Here is a 17,129-nt window from a genome sequence, read left to right as displayed (position 1 = left end):
TGTGAGGAGTTGTTATTTCTAGGTGGTAAGATGGACAATGTTTTGTGGTGGTGGGTTCCCCTCACCTCTCTGTACTTAAAATTTTTCAGATTCTCCATGATGAGAACATATTGAGTGTGTTTTTATAAGAAACACGAGAACTGTATCACACAGAATGCATAAGCGCCAAGCTCTGGTGGATGCTCAGATAGTCTTGGGGGGGTGGGTGTTCATTTGGTTTGGTTTTTCTTAGTTTTTGAAACATGATCTCACTTTGAATGTAGCCCAAGCTGGCCTTGAACTCATCAAATGGGATTAAAGGTGTGTGCCACCACAACCAACACAAAGGTTTGTTTTTTATTCTTTTACATTTATTGTGTGTGGGTGTGTGTGCAATTCCATGCATGCCCATGTGGATGTCAAGAGGTCAATGTCAAATACTCTATACCTTTTTAAAATTAATTTTGTTCATGTTTGTATGCCAAGTGTGCCTTCCACATGCTCCAGCGTGATCAGAACTTACTGTCATGCTGAGTGAACTAAGCCTGATTAAAGAGACACACATGGCATGACTCCACCTCTTCGTGGCATCTTCCATCAAATTCAGATAGCTAAGGTTATCAGAGGCTGAGGGAGATGAGGGCAAGAGGACCGGTATTAAATGGGAGCTGAAATTCAAAATTCAAGAATGACCTTGAATTTTGTATCTTCCAGAATGGAGGGATTATAGGCATGTTCCCTCAGTCCATATGCAGTGCTGAAGATCAAACCCAGGGCTTCATGTGTACTGTGCAAGCATTCTGCCAGCTCAACTATATCCCCAGAGCACTTCCCTCCCCAACCCCAAGTATCAAAAGCCAGGTATTGCAACACACATTTGTAGTCTCAGCACTAAGGATGCTGAGACAGGAGCCAGCTTGGGATACATAGTGGGACTGTCTCAAGGAGGGAAAAAAGATGGGGTGAAGGCTGGAAAGATGCCTCAGTGGTTAAGTTTTTACTGAGTTTACAGAGGACCCAGATGTGGCTCCCAGTACACTCACATGGCAGCTCACAACCACCTATAACTCCAGTTCCAAGGGATTCAAAGTCCTCTTCTGACCCTGTGGTCTCATGCACCTGAGCGCACACACACCTAAAATTAGTAAATCTTGGGCTGGAGAGATGGCCCAACAGAGAAAGTACTTGCTGCTCTTGTAGAGGACCTAGGTTTCAAGTTCCAGCACATGACAGCTTATGTGGCTTCCATAACTCCCGTTCCAGGGGATCTGGTGCCCTCTTCTGCCCTCTACAGGCACCAGACACACACGCAGAGCTCTCATTTGTGTGGGGACAATTGGAGGCTATGGTAGTGGGGGTGCCACTGTGCACTTTGTCTCCTGCCACGTAGTTTGTGTTCCTTTTGCTTCCATTATGTTAGCTATGTGGGGGAGGAGAAAGAGGTGGATCTGCAACTTGGAATCCCCCTGCCTCAGTTTCCAACATTAAGTACATTTACATTAGTTTATACTCATCCCCCCACCCTTCTGTGCTCAAGTTTTATCATCATCTAAAACAATCTGCTCCCATTTAACACCGGTCCTCTTGCCCTCATCTCCCTCAGCCTCTGATAACCTTAGCTATCTGAATTTGATGGAAGATGCCACGAAGAGGTGGAGTCATGCCATGTGTGTCTCTTTAATCAGGCTTAGTTCACTCAGCATGATCACGCTGGAGCATGTGGAAGGCACACTTGGCATACAAACATGAACAAAATTAATTTTAAAAAGGTATAGAGTATTTGACATTGACCTCTTGACATCCACATGGGCACGCATGGAATTGCACACACACACACACAATAAATGTAAAAGAATTAAAAACAAACCTTTGTGTTGGTTGTGATGGCACACACCTTTAATCCCAGCACTGTAAGCCTTGGTTCCTAATCTTGTTTGTGAGAATCCTTTGCAAGCAGCATTTCCTTATGCCCTTGCCACACCTAGTCAGGGTTCCAGGACTATGTGGGGGTTTTGCACCCTTTCACCCTCAGCTCAGTGGGGAAGGGGCAAGGGAGCCATCTGATTAGGGAAAAGTAGAGAAGGGAGATTTATTTAATGTTTAAAGATTTATTTAGCATTAGGAAGGAGAGAGATCTAAGGACTGCCCCAAGTCTGTCTTCTGAAGGTTCTAAGATGAGGTATATATGTAGAGCCATGTACAGCACACATGGCAATACAAAGACATGTGTGTGCAGAAGGGTCTATGAATTACGAGGCATCCATTCATGCTCCCCCATGATGCTCATGAAGAACCCTCTTTGAAAGAAGAGTGTTGAAACTGGATGTGACCTTGTCTCACAGACCAGTGGGTTTCCAAGGCCACACCCAACAGATCCCAGCCTCCATCAAGCCTCTGAACTCTCCCAGCGCCCTAGTCTGCCCCAAGAGTCCTTGTTCATCAGTTAACACTACAGACCAGGGGAGTGTTGGGCCTCTGGGATTACACAGTGGAGAGAAGGCTGACACCAGAGGGACCTACAGAGATGGGGACAGTAAAAGGTTCTCAAATTCAACTGCTGGCATCCCCACGTCCAGCATCAGTGGCCATCAATTATATAGTCATACACAAAGACAGACTGTCAGCCATGCTGTGACCTGCACAAGCTTTGCTCACTCACTCTCAGTGACAGTAGATAAAGACTCCGACCTCATGGTCCCTCTGCTCCACCCCCTTCCCTATACAGCCAGCATCAGGCTGGCCAGGGGCTGCCTTATAGGCAGGCTGTGTCCCTTGGACCCTATTGACACGCTTGGGCTGACATGACTGGCTTCGTAAGATTCATTTGGAGTATCTGGAAAGACCTCAAAAGTCTCTCACCCAAAATAATCCTCCCAAAAGTACTGCCAAAGAATCTCCCTGCTCTCATTTCTCTTCAGGGAATGACCTGGAAGACTCCAGAAGACAGGCTAGTGTAATCCAGACAGCTTACTAGCTGTGTCTACCTCAGTGGCCAGGCAGAGGCTACTTATCTAAAGGTAATCAAATATGGATGTGATTTATGAAAGGCTTGGAAAAGATCAGGCCAGGAGTCATACAAATCCAACCCCAGAAATCTCAACTCTTTTCCTTTGCCAGTTTTTGGAGGGGTCTTTCAAAACAAATCAATAGGAGTCTGGACTTCCAATTCCCCACAGACTCGGACACCATGCCCTGGCCCTCATCTCAGGCAGTGACAGTCTCAAGGAAGGCTTTTATCAAGTCACCTTCTTACAGAATCTCCAGGCCCCAGAGCTGTGTTGCGGGATCTTGAGCAGGCAGGGGAAGTGTTCAGTCCTGCTGTCTCAGCCCTCTGTCAAGCTGTCTGGCCTCTACCCCAGAAGCCAACTCCCTTGGGCCTGTTCCCCTCCACAGACCTCCATTTTCGTCACACTCTTCACAGTTAAAGTATGTAAGTTACATCCACAGTGTTACAGCCAAACTACCTGACACAGGTAATAAGAAAGATTAATCTGGGCTTATGATTTTTGAGATTTATTTATTTATTCAATTATTCACTTATTTTAGCATGTGGAGAGCAAATATCCTCAGGTCTGGGGACAACTCTTGTGAGTTGGCTCTCTCCTTCCACCATGTGTCCCAGAGTTTAAAGTAGGTCATCAAGTTAGGCTGTACGTACCTTTACACACTGAGCAGTCTCACTGGCCCTGGCTTATGCTTTGGGAAGGTTTTAGTCCACTGTGGCAGGGAAGGCATAAAAAAGTTTATGGCAGTGGCACCAGGTGACTGATTTCTGCCAGCAAGACCCCACCTCCTGAAGGTGCCACAGCCTCTTCAAATCTCGAAGTAGCAGGAGAACACCTGTCGGAGGGAGATAATTCAGTTTCTAAACACCCTGCGGCCTAGGTTCACGCTTAAGCACACCATCTTTCTACTATTCTTTCACATATTTCACACATATTATCCTATATATTCCACACCCTCTCTGACTATGAAGAAATGAATGGCTGATGAGTCCATGGAGCCCACCCTATGGAAAAGAAGGAAGGACTGTTGTCAACCATTAGGAAGAAGGCCTGCTCCCAGCTCTGGGAAGGCCTTTCTTGCTGTGGTCAGCCTCTCCCAAAAAAGCATCCAAGTGACGGCTAGGAATGCCATGTGACCCATGTAAATCCTTTAGTTGTCGCAAAACCAACGTTATCAAGACTGGGAGTGTAACTCAGTTGGTAGAGTACTTGCTCAGCATGCGTTTAAAACCTTGTTCATATGGACACTCGCCTACAATCCCAGCACTTAAGAGATAGAAACAGGAGGGTCAGAAGTCCAAGGGGGTTCTTTGCTACAATACCAAGTTCAAAGCCAGCCTGGGCTACAAGAGACCCTGTGTCAAGAGAACAACAGCAAGCCCATGACATCACTAAGCAGCTGAGGCCCTGGAGAGATGCGTCGTCCCCTGATTTCTGCCTTATGGATTTTGAACTTTCCTATGACAGACGTAAGCATGGCGGAAAGTCAGCTCTTGCATCTTAACAGTGAAAGAACACTTCTTCCTCGGATGAGGGGCTGTTCCCAGCCCCACCACAAAAGCCAGCGATGACCCTTCCTGGGCTCTGTTGCATCTACAGACTGGGCTGCAAGTGTGTTTCTTTCGGGGCCTCTGTGGCCAGTAACACATGACCTCAGCTTGTACTCAGTCCCTCTTTCCTGACAAATGGCATCGCTGGCTGAGCCAGGTTGTCACTTTCCTGGAGTGGAATGGTTAGTATTCCGGGTGCAGACCTGTCTCATTGGCTGGGTTTTGCTTGGCCTATTTGGTGGAGGGTTTTTTGAGCCTGGTTGTTATCTCCCATGGGGACAGTCCTCTGTCCCTACTATTTATTTCTTTTTCCCTGTCGCCATCACATCTAAAAACTGTTCTTGTATCCAAGAGTGTCTGCTGTGTTGAATACAAATGTTTTCAAATCCAACTGGCCCCTGGCAGTCTGTTGAATTTTCCTTCATCATTTTGCCACAACCCATGGTAACAAATTGAAGCAGAATAAACCCTTTCTTTCTAAGAAAGAAGAGCAACTGCAGAGATGATGCCAGTAATAACAGGCGAGTCGCCATCCGCCAGGGTCCCCTCTGAGACAGGAGCTCTGCTGGCAGCCAGAGCAGCTTTATTTCTAAATGGCCTGCCCGCTAGGCACCTCGCGAGGCTGTGGCATCTGCTTCCACCCCGCCTCCACGACTGCATCAGCGACCTAGCCTCTTGCAGCGCCGTACCTGGCTAGGCAGAGTCTGAGAAGAGAGTCTTTGGAACTTAGAACTCAGAAAATGTCCCACAGCCATGAAGTTAGGCTGCTCCAACAAAACACATGACTAGAAACCAAAAGGGCATCAGCAAACTCTGCATTGCCCCATGGCTCCCATCTAAAAACACAGCAGCCAGACGACATGGGAGCCGGAAGCTGTGACACACAATCTCCACTGCAGATCAAGCACCAGGCTGGATTTAAGAATTCCTTTTCTCCTTGGAGAAATGGCTGACAGCAAAGTCAGTCTAGGGCACGCAAGAGGAAGCTGGAGCATCTCCCTCTGAGAGAAGGAAGTACTCAAAGGACAATGGAAATACATCACAGGACCAAGGGCAGCCAGCGTGGGTGGACCACTTCTGAGACAAGTTGAACATTGGAACTTAAGGTGACAGGGATCATAGAAACTTGTTAAAGAAAGTAGTAGTTGTTGATGGCGTGATCATAATAAATAGACTGCTATTCGGGAAATGACGCAGTATGGATAGAAGCAACTCTTCACCCTGTACAATTCCAACAGAAGCCAGGGAGACGGCTCAGCACCATGCAAACATAAGTGCATGAATATGGGTCCCCACGTGCAAAAGCTGGGCTTGCTGACACACACATGTAATCCCAGTGCTGCAGAGGCAGGGACAGGAAGATTCCTGAAGCTGGCTGGCCAGCTAGCATTGACAAATCAGTGAGTTCCAGGTTCAGTAAGAGACCCTGCCTCAAAAACAAGGTAGAGAGCAGGGTATGGTGGCCACATCTTTAATCCTAGGACTCAGGAGGCAGAGGCAGGCGGATCTCTGTTTGAGGTCAGCCTGGTCTACAGAGTGAGTTCTGGGACAGCCAGGACTGTTACACAGAGAAACTCTGTTTGGAAAAACAAACAAAAAAGATGAAATAAATCTTTTCTTCTCCAAGTTGTTTTTTGGTCATGGTATTTACCATAGCAACGGAAGACAAACCAGAACACTCATCCTAAGATAAGCCAGAGACAATGTCATGTCCATGGTACTGATAGCCAAAGTCTCTCCTCACCTGCTTCTGACCATGAGGACACATCAGGCGTAAACAATTTGAGAAGCGCTCTAAGAATACTGGCCTGAGTCCTTTAAAAATGTCAGTGCCGTGACTGGAAAAAAAAAGAAAAAAGAAGTAAGGAGAAGAGTTGGGAGGGGAGAGAGAAAGAAGGAAGGAAAGAATTTCTCTTGTGTGAAATTATTTCAAAGCAAAAAAGAATTTTGAGTACCTGCCTGAGAGGCAAGGTGGGTCCATTGGTATAACCATGGCACAAGGATTATGGGTGTGAGCAACAGTTTTTGACTTGGATTTGAGGCCTGCCCTGCAGGAAGAAATCCATGCCCGAAGCTGCAAACCTGATCTAGTCCGAGGCTCCAGAGATCATTGGCCCCGGGGATGTATTGGTGGGAGGCACCTACTACTGTTAGCCTGCTAAATGGACTTTTTGTCAAACTGTCTTCTAAATATTTCTGTTTGTACTCACAGGTCAGTGCTACCCTCAACCTTGGCCAAAGAAACTTCTCTGCAGTAGTCAGGAGTTAAAGCAGAAATTTATAACGGGTTAAAGTGAGACCCTTACTATTTTTCTTGCACTTCCATCATTGAGATCTGTAGGTACACAGATAGTGCCTGTTTACAGAACTCAGATCATCAGGCTTGGTTGCAAGCTCTTGTACAGTGTGTGTGTGTGTGTGTGTGTGTGTGTGGCGGTCAGAGGACAACTTTGGGGAGTTGGTTCTTGCCTTTCCCCATGTGGGTCCAGGGACTGGACTCTGGCTATCAGGCTTGGTGGCAAGCACCTTGCTGGTGAGACATTCTACTTTATCATCATCATCATCATCATCACCACCATCATCACCATCATCATCATCATCATTATTGTGGTTGTTTTGTTTTCAGCCAAGCTGACAGTAGAAGTAGTGTGGTTTCCATAATGACAGCTGAAAAATGCAAAAATACAGATAAGCTCTTTCCGAATGGGTCTATTTTAGAGTGGAAATCAGCAAAGGAGGAAAAATGTGAGGAAAAAATCCGAACAGAGAACAAGAATAAAGAATAAATTGCATTCCCAGAAGACCGTATGTAAAAGAACACCTTGACTGCATTAAACCATGAAGGAAACTGATTTTCACACCACACATGAATTCCTAAGCCTGGGTCCTCTGGGGCTTGTCATTCTGAGACTCAGCGATGGTTCAACCACATGGATCTGTCTTCCTTTCAGGTCTGCGGGTTTTTGTAACTTGCTAGCTCTGATTGTGGACTTTATACGACTCCTCCATTCCAGAGACCATATGGAAACGCAGCAAAATACCAGGGAGAAAGAAGACTGCTCCAAACATGTGTTTGTAGTTTTGTTTTGAATTTTTAATTTTTATGGCGTTTATGTATTTATTTTGAGATGATCCCAAACATGCTACACAACTGAAGGTGACCTTGTACTTCTGATCCTCCTGCCTCCACTTCCAGGTCCTGAGACTGGAATGCAGGCACCGGACCCTGGTCTTTTGTTTCTTTGTGTCAGTTTGTCACTCTGTACCCCAGGGTGTCCTCAAAATCTCAGCAATCCTGCCCCAGCCACCGAAGAGCTGGGATTACAGACATGAGCCCCTCAATCTATTTTTTTTGCAAAGGGAAATCTTTTTTTTTTGTTGTTTTTTTTTGCCAGGAGGTGGGCAGGTTTGGGAGACAGGGTTTTCTGTGGCTTTGGAATCTGTCCTGGAACTAGCTCTGTAGATTAGGCTGGTTTGGAACTCACAGAGATCCATCTGCCTGCCTCTGCCTCCCGAGTGCTGAGGTCAAAGGCCTGCTCCACCACTGCCCGGCGCAAAGGAAAATCTTAAGTAGTCCTCATGCTAGAATTTCCATATCAGCCAGAGAGTTGTGAGTCAAGGCATGGGAAGGGAACCAGCACAGAAACCCACCCCAGCTCCTAAGTGCTCTGCTCTGGTAGTCTGTGTCACCTCCTGTCTAGGTCTTTGCTAGAACAAATCCCATGACCAGGAAAGCTGACTACATTTTCTGTCCAAGATGCTTGCCAAGGAGAGGCTCCTGCTCTACATGGGTCCAGGCATAGAGAGGTCCTGGTTACAGCAAACAGCCTGTGTACTCTCTCATCGTGGCTCCCTATCCTGCAGGCTGCCTTGTCACTGAGGAAGAGCTAGCAAAGGGCTTGAGCCGACTAGAGCAATCTGAAATGAGCTGAAAAAGTGACAAGTACCAAATTTTGCAAAACAAAACCCACAAGCATGGGTGGAGGTGTGCTAAATTGGGAAAACAGTCTGCCCTGTCATTACCCAGGCCCCTCCTAAGCTGTGAGATTTGTAACTATGCTTTCAAGTTTCCCGGCCAGTAATGTGAACAGCAGTGTATGAGAGCAGAAAATGCCTTGTCCTAAAATGTCTCACGCTTTCCCATGCCACTGGAAACCCTAAAACATGGAGAATAAACAGGTCCAGGCAACTCTCTCTCTCTCTCTCTCTCTCTCTCTCTCTCTCTCTCTCTCTCTCTCTCTGTTTTTCCAGAAAGGGTTTCTCTGTGTAGCTTTGAAGCCTATCCTGGCACTCGCTCTGGAGACCGGGCTGGCCTCGAACTCACAGAGATCCGCCTGCCTCTGACTCTGCCTCCCGAGTGCTGGGGTTAAAGGTGTGCACCACCAACGCCCAGCTCTCTCTCTCTCTTTATAAATTTTGAAGTAAACTGTACTGTGCTTCATTCTGATTGCGAAGACCCTTGCAGAAAGGTAGAAAGAAACTTCCAATATAAAATGAAGACTGGGAAACTGAGAAAGTGTTGATCTAAAATTCAGTGCATCTGGGACAATCATAAATGTGTGCCCCATGAAAGAAACACCGAACGGAGGCCACGTGTGGTGGTTTGAATGTAATTGGCTCCCATAATCTCATAGTGAGCGGCACTATTAGGAGGTGTGGCTTTGTTGGTGTGGGCAGGGCCTTGTTGGAAGTGTGTCACTGTGGGGCAGGCTTTGAGGTTTCCTATGCTCAGGATACTGCCCAGGGTCTCCGTTGACTTCCTGTTGTCTGCAAGATGTAACACTCTTAACTATTATTCCAGCACCATGCCTCCTGCATGCCACCATGATGACAATGGACTAAACCTCTGAAACTGTAAGCCAGCCCCCAATATTTATAAGGGTTGCCATGGGCATTTCACAGCAATAGAACCCTAACGAAGACACTATGAAATCCCACATCAGTGGGTCAGGTGGGTTTTTTCCAATTCCTATGAGCCCAGGGGAGGAGCAACAATTACATTTAGCTTTACAAGCATGTTTTTAGACAGCTTGCTAAAGGTTAATGGATTGATTGGAAGAAACTTTTGTTTACCCAACAGCCAACATCAACCTTTTCCAGCAGTCTTCCTACTTAGAAAAGTCTTTTTAAACTTATTTGTATTATATTTTGTATGTGTGAATGTTTTGCCTGAATGTATTATGTGTGTCATGTGCATGTATGGTGACTGTAGAAGTCAGAAGAGGGCTTTGGTACCCTGGATCTTAAATATCGATGGTTGTTCGCCACCATGTGGTGTGACCCAGGTCCTCTGCAAGAGCAACTAGTGCCCTTAACTACCGAGCCATCCCTCCAGTCCCAATTTTCCAACATTTCAAATGTTCAGTTTCGTGGTAGATTTTCAAAACAGAGAACAGATATTTCAGATGTTAGCTGGGCACAGGCTCCTGCAGGAGGTTGAGCTGGGTGATGGTCACTTGTACCTGGGAGCTAAGACTATTCTGAACAAGACAGTAATTCAGTCTCAAGAAAGGAAACAAACAGAAAAGCCAAGAGTAGCAGTTTATGCCTATAATCCCAGTGCTTGGGGAGATGGAGGCAGGAAGGTTGGCTTGAGGCCAGGCTAGCCTGTGGAGCGAGTTCCAGGTGAGTCTGGGCTGCAGAGTGAGTGAGACCCTCTTTCAAAGACAAGAGCCAAGTATGGTGTTGAATGTTTTTAATACAACGTTTAGGAGGCATAGGCAGGCAGCAGGCAAGCTTTGTCTCCATGGAGAACTCCAGGTTAGCCAGGTGTGGTGGTTTGAATGAAAATGGCCATCCTAGGCTCATATATTTGAATGCTGTCACCAGAAGTGGACCTGTTTGGGAGGGGTTAGGGGGTGTGGCCTTGACGGAGTAGGTGTGGCTTTGTTGGAGGAGATGTGTCAGTGGAAGTGGGGTTTCAAAAGCCCATGCCAGTCTCGGTCAGTCAGCCTCTCTCTCTCTCTCTCTCTCTGTTTCTCACTGCCTGTGAATTAGGATGTAAATGTCTTAGCTACCACTCCGTCACCATACCTGTCTGCTTCCCACCATGACGGTCATGAATTGAACCTTCTTAGTTGTAAGCAAGCCCCCTTTTATTAAATTAAATGCTTCCTTTTATAAGCTGCCTTGATCATGGTGTCTCTTCACAGTAATAAAAAAGCAACTAAGATAGCAGGGGTACATAGTGAAACCCTGTCTCAAAACAAAGAAAACAAGCAAGCTAAAACCTCAAAATCTTACACATTATTCTTTTTGTTTTGTTTTGTTTTGTTTTTGTTTTTTCGAGACAGGGTTTCTCTGTGGCTTTGGAGGCTGTCCTGGAACTACCTCTTGTAGTCCAGGCTGGTCTCAAACTCACAGAGATCCACCTGCCTCTGTCCCCCAAGTGCTGGGACTAAAGGTGTGCACCACCACCACCTGGCTTATTCTATTCTTTTACTTGTTTTATTTTCATTTTTTTTTTTTTTTGGTTTTTAGAGACAGGATTTCCCTGTGGCTTTGGAGGCTGTCCTGGAACTAGTTCTTGTAGTCCAGGCTGGTCTCAAACTCACAGAGATCCATCTGCCTCTGCCTCTGCCTCTCAAGTGCTGGGATTAAAGGCGTTCGCCACCACTGCCTGGCTTTATTTTTGTTTTCAAGACAGAATTTCTCTGTGTAGTCCTGGCTGTCCTGGAACTTGCTCTGTAGACCAGGCTGGTCTCGAACTCACAGAGATCTGCCTGCCTCTGCCTCCTGAGTGCTGGGATGAAATGTGTCTGCAGCAGCACTCCGTTCTTTTGTTTGTATACAATGCTCATCATCAGATGAACAATAAAGCCCACCTAGAGTGAGTGAGTTGATTTATCTGTTTAGTATTTATTTAGGTGCTGAGACTTGCACCTAGTGTGTATAACATATTGCATATAAGCTGGCATCTCCGGTATTTTGTCCTATTTTTACCTTCCGTGATAACTGGTGCCACCCTCTTACATCCTCCTAAACATGTTCAGAAACACAAGCAAAGTTTGGCGATGACCCAAGCTGTGTTTATTCCCAGACAAGGATACCCAAGATGTTCGACCAATGTGCTCCTTGAAAAGGCATGGAGAGGGGCTAGGAAGAGCTGGCTCAGAGGTTACAAGCTTGGGCTGCTTGTTTAGAGGACCCGAGTACAGTTACCAGCACCAATGTCAAGTAGCTCAATGCCCCAGAGGATACAGGGTCTTCTGGCCTCCAAGGGAACCTAAGCACTGGTGGTATACACCCACATAGACACATACACATAAATAAACAAAAAATGAAATCAACCTTAAAAAAATGAAAAGACATGAAGGACACATTCAACCAAGAAGCTCTTCTTGCTTTAATGCATTTCTGGGAAACAGCCACTGGCAGCTGGGCCCTGCTCACACTAGAGAATCAGCCAGCCCCTGCTCATGCTGGAGAAGGACAGGGCAGATTTTGAAGTCATCACCCCTGCTCTGTCCACGGATTAAGGGCTTCAAAGAACACCATGACTCTGTAAGTCATCCTGTAAAGTGACCCCAAACTGTGGCTCAGCACGACAGCCAGAGCCCCTTTGCAACTGGAATAGGGGCAGGTTTGCCTGCCACTCTGAGGATCCCTGTTCACACATAATCCACACCATGTTCTAAAGATCAGCTCCATATCCAGCCAAGTCATGGCTGCTACAGGGCCTGCCAGGGCCGAAGCTTGCCTGTTGGGCAGTGGGATCAGGGAATGGGGACTATTTTTCATCAGGAATAAGGCTACCTTGTCATCTCAGTATTCTGCTGCTAATTGTTACCTGTAATCTTGATACACCCAGGCATTCCTGGAACTCTCCCTCTTGGGGTATAAAAGGCAGAGACCCTGAGGGCTCAGAGCCAGGTGGTGGCTTCTGTGAGCTGCAGAGCTGAGGGGAACAGGGCTGTGGCACTTGCTGGCTCTACACCATATCAGACAGCAGCAGACCCATCTCAAAGGTAAAAGATGTCGAACGTGAGAGAGCCTAGGATGGAGGTTAGTCCAATGCCTCAAGGAGGAAGGGGAGTGGGTACCACCCTCCCCCCTTATAAGCTGCTTGTTCTCAGCTGCCCAGTCAAAATGTAGGTCTTCATAGCCTATATGCTCATAGCTTCAGATCAATGATGGACTATGGTTTTGCTAGTTAACACAGGGCTGGGATTCACCTTTTCCTCCAAACCTTCCTTCTTTTATCTACTCACCAGTGACCTACTTGTCTTTGTTTTTATTTACTTATTTGTGTACTTATTTGCTTTTTATTTAAGCCAGGCATGGTGGCTATTTCAGTACTAGGCTATTTCAGCTATTTTAGAGGGAGGTGGATCTCTAAGAATTTCAGACTAGCCTGGTCTACATAGTGAGTTCCAGTCCGTTCATGGCTGCATGGTGACACTGGTTACATACTGACTGAGAGACACCAAAACTCCAGACAACAAATGCCCTCTCCACACTCACTTAGAGACGCTGTTTCCATGACTTCTCAGAAGACTGAGGTGGAGCACTGGCCTCAGTGTGGCCATCGCTCTGAAGTGAACATCTCAGACTGCAAAATATACACGAACCATCCGGGATCAGGTTAAAATGCAGAATTTGATTCAGATTTCAGTCTTGAACCATTGATGCATTTGTACTGAGCCCTGAGTGGCAGCATGCTGCTGGCCCGAGCGGTAGCAGCTCTCAGCGGTGTTTCCATAGCAGCATATTGTCTTTGAGACTTCATTGAATGAATCTGATGCAATGAAACACTTTCTGTTGTTTATTTTATTTCATTTCACTTATTTTGTTACTTTATCTTATCTTAGAAAGACAAGGTCTCTCTGGGTAGCCCTGGCTGGCCTGGAACTTGCATCAGTTCCCCTGCCTCTGCCTCTCCAGTGCTGGGCTCACCCTAATTTTTTGTTTTTATATTAACACACAGTAAAACACTTGGTTGTGTGTACTCAATTCTGATGAATTCTACTCTGTCTATGTGTACCTCAACTCCCCCACTCCCAATCAGAATACAAGAGAATACAAGATAACTCTGTCCCTTGCATCTCTAACCCCAGCACTTGGGAGACAGAGGCAGGCAGATCTCTGAGTTCAAGGTCAGCCTTGTTCACACGGTGAGACCCTGGCAGTTAAGACTACATAGCCCTAGTCTCAAAAGAAAAAGTTCTCAATATATTCCAGATGAAAGTTCTTTGTCATGTATGTGATTTGCAAATATTTTCTCCATTTATATCATGTCCTTTCATTCTCTTAGTATCTGTTATATGTGATGAAGAACAGTTTGTTTTTCTGTCATGGGTTGAGCTTTTGGTGTTGTGTCTAAGATCTCTGTCAAGCCCCAAACTGTGAGGGAAAGAAAGAACCCTTCCTGTATTTTGTCTTCACATTTTTATATTTAGAACTGTAATCTGTCTTGAGCTAATTTTTGTTCAGGATGGGGTTAATATTGAGTCTGGTTTTCTTCTCCTATTGATGTCTGATTATTCTAATGCTATTTATTGAAGTATTGTCCTTTCCCTATCGGTGACCTGCTGCTGGCCTCGGTTTTGTGCCATGCCCCGGAACATCAGTTTGTCAACCACCTGTCTCCACTACGTAGCTCGCTCCACAGGGCAGGTGTTCCTCCACCTTCACTCTTTGCTTTTGAAGGTTGTTTGGTTACTCTGGTTCCTTTACCTTTGCCAGGTATTTTTCAGTATCAGCTCATCCGTATCTGTCTTCAAAACCTACTTGGATTTTCATTCTCGCTATAAAAATGAATAAATTAGCTTGGGAAAAATGATGTCTTTGCTATATTGAATCACAAACATTGTATATCTCTTCTTTAGACAAGGTTTCTGGTATTTCATTCAGGAGCCTTTAGCAAACATACGTGTGTTCTATTGGATTAATATCTAAGTGTTGTTCTATTGGGAATTATGCAAATACCACTGAATTTTTAGTTTCTGATAGTTCATTGTTAATGTGGCTTGGCTTGGGGGCATTTATATGCTCCACGTCCTTGCTAAATTCATTGAGTAGCCCAGGAGTTTATAAATTGTATTTATTTATTTATTGGCGGGGCACTCGGGTGGGGGATGCACATGTAGCAGTCAGAGGATGACTTCTGGAAGCCAGTTCTGTCCCCTCCACCATGTGGAACCAGTGCACTCGGCTTGAGAAAGCCATCTGGACCCCAACCACACTCTCTTTGTTAACGGCAAAGTCTCTTGTAGCTCAGGCGAGATTTGAGCTTATTATGTAGTTGAAGATGAACTTGAATTTCTGACCCTTCTGCCTCTATCTTCCCAGTGCTGGAATATGCTCAGCTTTATGCCTTGCTGAGGATTGAACCTAGCGTTTCAAGAACACTAGGCAAGCGCTCTATTGATGGGCTGCATCTTGGCTCCTCCAGGAAAATTTTGAGTAGTTTATTCCGTGTGTACTTGGGAAGAGTGCCTGTTGAGGCATCACCGGGTGGAGTGTTCGGTAGATTACACGCGGTCTAGTCAGTTGACGAGCAGATTTTTTTTTTTTTAATCTATTATTTCTTCAGCTATGCTCTCTCTACTGGTTCCTTTGATTATCCAGACAGGAAATGCCATCCAACCTTACCCAGATGTGTCTGTTTCCTCACCCAGCTCTGCCAGGCTTTGTCCTTGAGTTCTGAAGACCCGGCTGCTTTCCACACTTTGGCCCTTTGCACATCCAGCACGTTGATTACGGTGTCTGGATATGGGTTTCTTTGGATTCAAGTTCTTGAAGCTAAAGATTAGGATTTGTGGGGTTTTGTTTGTTTGTTGTTTTTGTTTTTCCAAATTGGGGGAGTTTCGCCTTTATTTGTTCAAATGCATTTTCCTGTGCTTCACTCTTTATCCCCTCGCATTCACTTCCTCTAATCTCTAAATTTCCCTTTCCCAGTCCCTTAGGACTGGGGTGGCTGAGTTTTGCTGGGACCACAGAGAGAGAAGGCCAGAGGGTCAGCTCCTCCCTGCTAGGCTGCAACGCCCTCTACTGGAGGGCGGGTGTTTCGGCTTCAACGCTTTAGTACTTGCCCTGTTTCTGGGTTTCAGATCCTCTTGAGTCTAAACTGAGGACCGCCGAAAGCAAATGGAAAGTTTCGCAGTGTCAGTAAACTTGCAGTTCTAGTCTTTCCTCGCAAGCCTCCTCCTGCTATTTGCAGTTCAGAACCTCACGTGGCAGCTGATGGCCTGTGTCCATACACCCCTTGGTGACACATTCTTTGGAGAGCAGTGGGGTGTCCGTCCTCCATTTTGCCAGGAACTGGAACCTTTCTTTTCAGCACAAGCCATGATCATAAAGAAAATTCCGAGGAGAATGGCTCAGACATGTTGCTGCTAACTTATAAGGATCGGAATTCCAATCCCAAGCCCCACACAAAAGTCCAGTGTGGTTCCATGTATGCCTATAACAGAGACAGGAGGGTCACTGGGGCTTGCTGGCTGCCAGTGTAGCCAAGCATGAGCCCTAGGTCCAGGGAAAGGCTCTGCTCCAAAGGAACAAGTAGGAAAGTGACAAAGAAGGATACCCGGCTGTCTTCTCTGGCCTTTGTGTATACACGATGGATGCACCTGTCTCCCTCTCTCTGTCTCTGTCTCTCCCTCTCTCTCTCCCCCCTCTCTCTATCTCTCTGTCTCTGTCTGTCTGTCTCTGCCTCTGTCTCTCTCCCTCCCTCTGTCTCTGTCTCTGTCTCTCTCTCACACAGACACACACAGACACACACACACAGACACACACACACACACACACACACACACACTACACACTACACATACACACATGCAAGAAGGAAGATGGGGAGGTTAGATCACTGGATGCTCTTGCAGAGGACCTGGGTTCAAGTCTCAGCACCCACACTGGGTGACTCACAGCTACCTGTAACTCCAGTTCCAGGATATCTAACACCCTCTTCCGGCCTCCTTGCACGCTCTGTGCATACAGTGTATATACATATACACAGGCAAACACTCATAGACATAAAATAAAAATAAATCTTGTTTTAAAGATTTATTATGTATACAGTATTCTGCCTGCATGTGTCCCCACAGGCCAGATGAAGGCATCAGATCTCATATCAGGTGGTTGTGAGCCTCCATGTGGTTGCTGGGAATTGAACTCAGGACCTTTGGAAGAGGAGCCCCCACTCTTAATCTCTGAGCCATCTCTCCAGTCCAAAAATAAATCTTTAAAAATAATAATAGGAGCCAGGCGGTGGTGGCGCACGCCTTTGATCCCAGCACTTGGGAGGCAGAGGCAAGCAGATCTCTGTTAGAGACCAGCCTGGTCTACAAGAGCTACAAAGTCACAGAGAAACCCTGTCTCGAAAAAAAAACAAACAAACAAAAGTCATAACAATCAGAAGAATCTGAAAAGTGGCTAAACATTTTCAGAAATGTGAAAAATAATCCTGATAAAACAGTTGCTATTAGCAAGTGTTGGTCATGCAAGAAGTTTGCATTGGTATGCACAGTCCAATATGTAAACAATAAGGCACTCTAGCCAAGGGTCAAGAATGACCAGGATAAGCCAAAGCTCAAAAAAAGAAAGGAAGGAAGGAAGAAAGAAAGAAAGAAAGAAAGAAAGAAAGAAAGAAAGG

This window comes from Cricetulus griseus, chromosome 4, assembly GCF_003668045.3.
Source record: "Cricetulus griseus strain 17A/GY chromosome 4, alternate assembly CriGri-PICRH-1.0, whole genome shotgun sequence".
In the NCBI taxonomy this organism is placed as follows: Eukaryota; Metazoa; Chordata; class Mammalia; order Rodentia; family Cricetidae; genus Cricetulus; species Cricetulus griseus.
The sequence above is the reverse complement of the archived record's forward strand: the minus strand, read 5'-3'. Positions refer to the sequence as shown.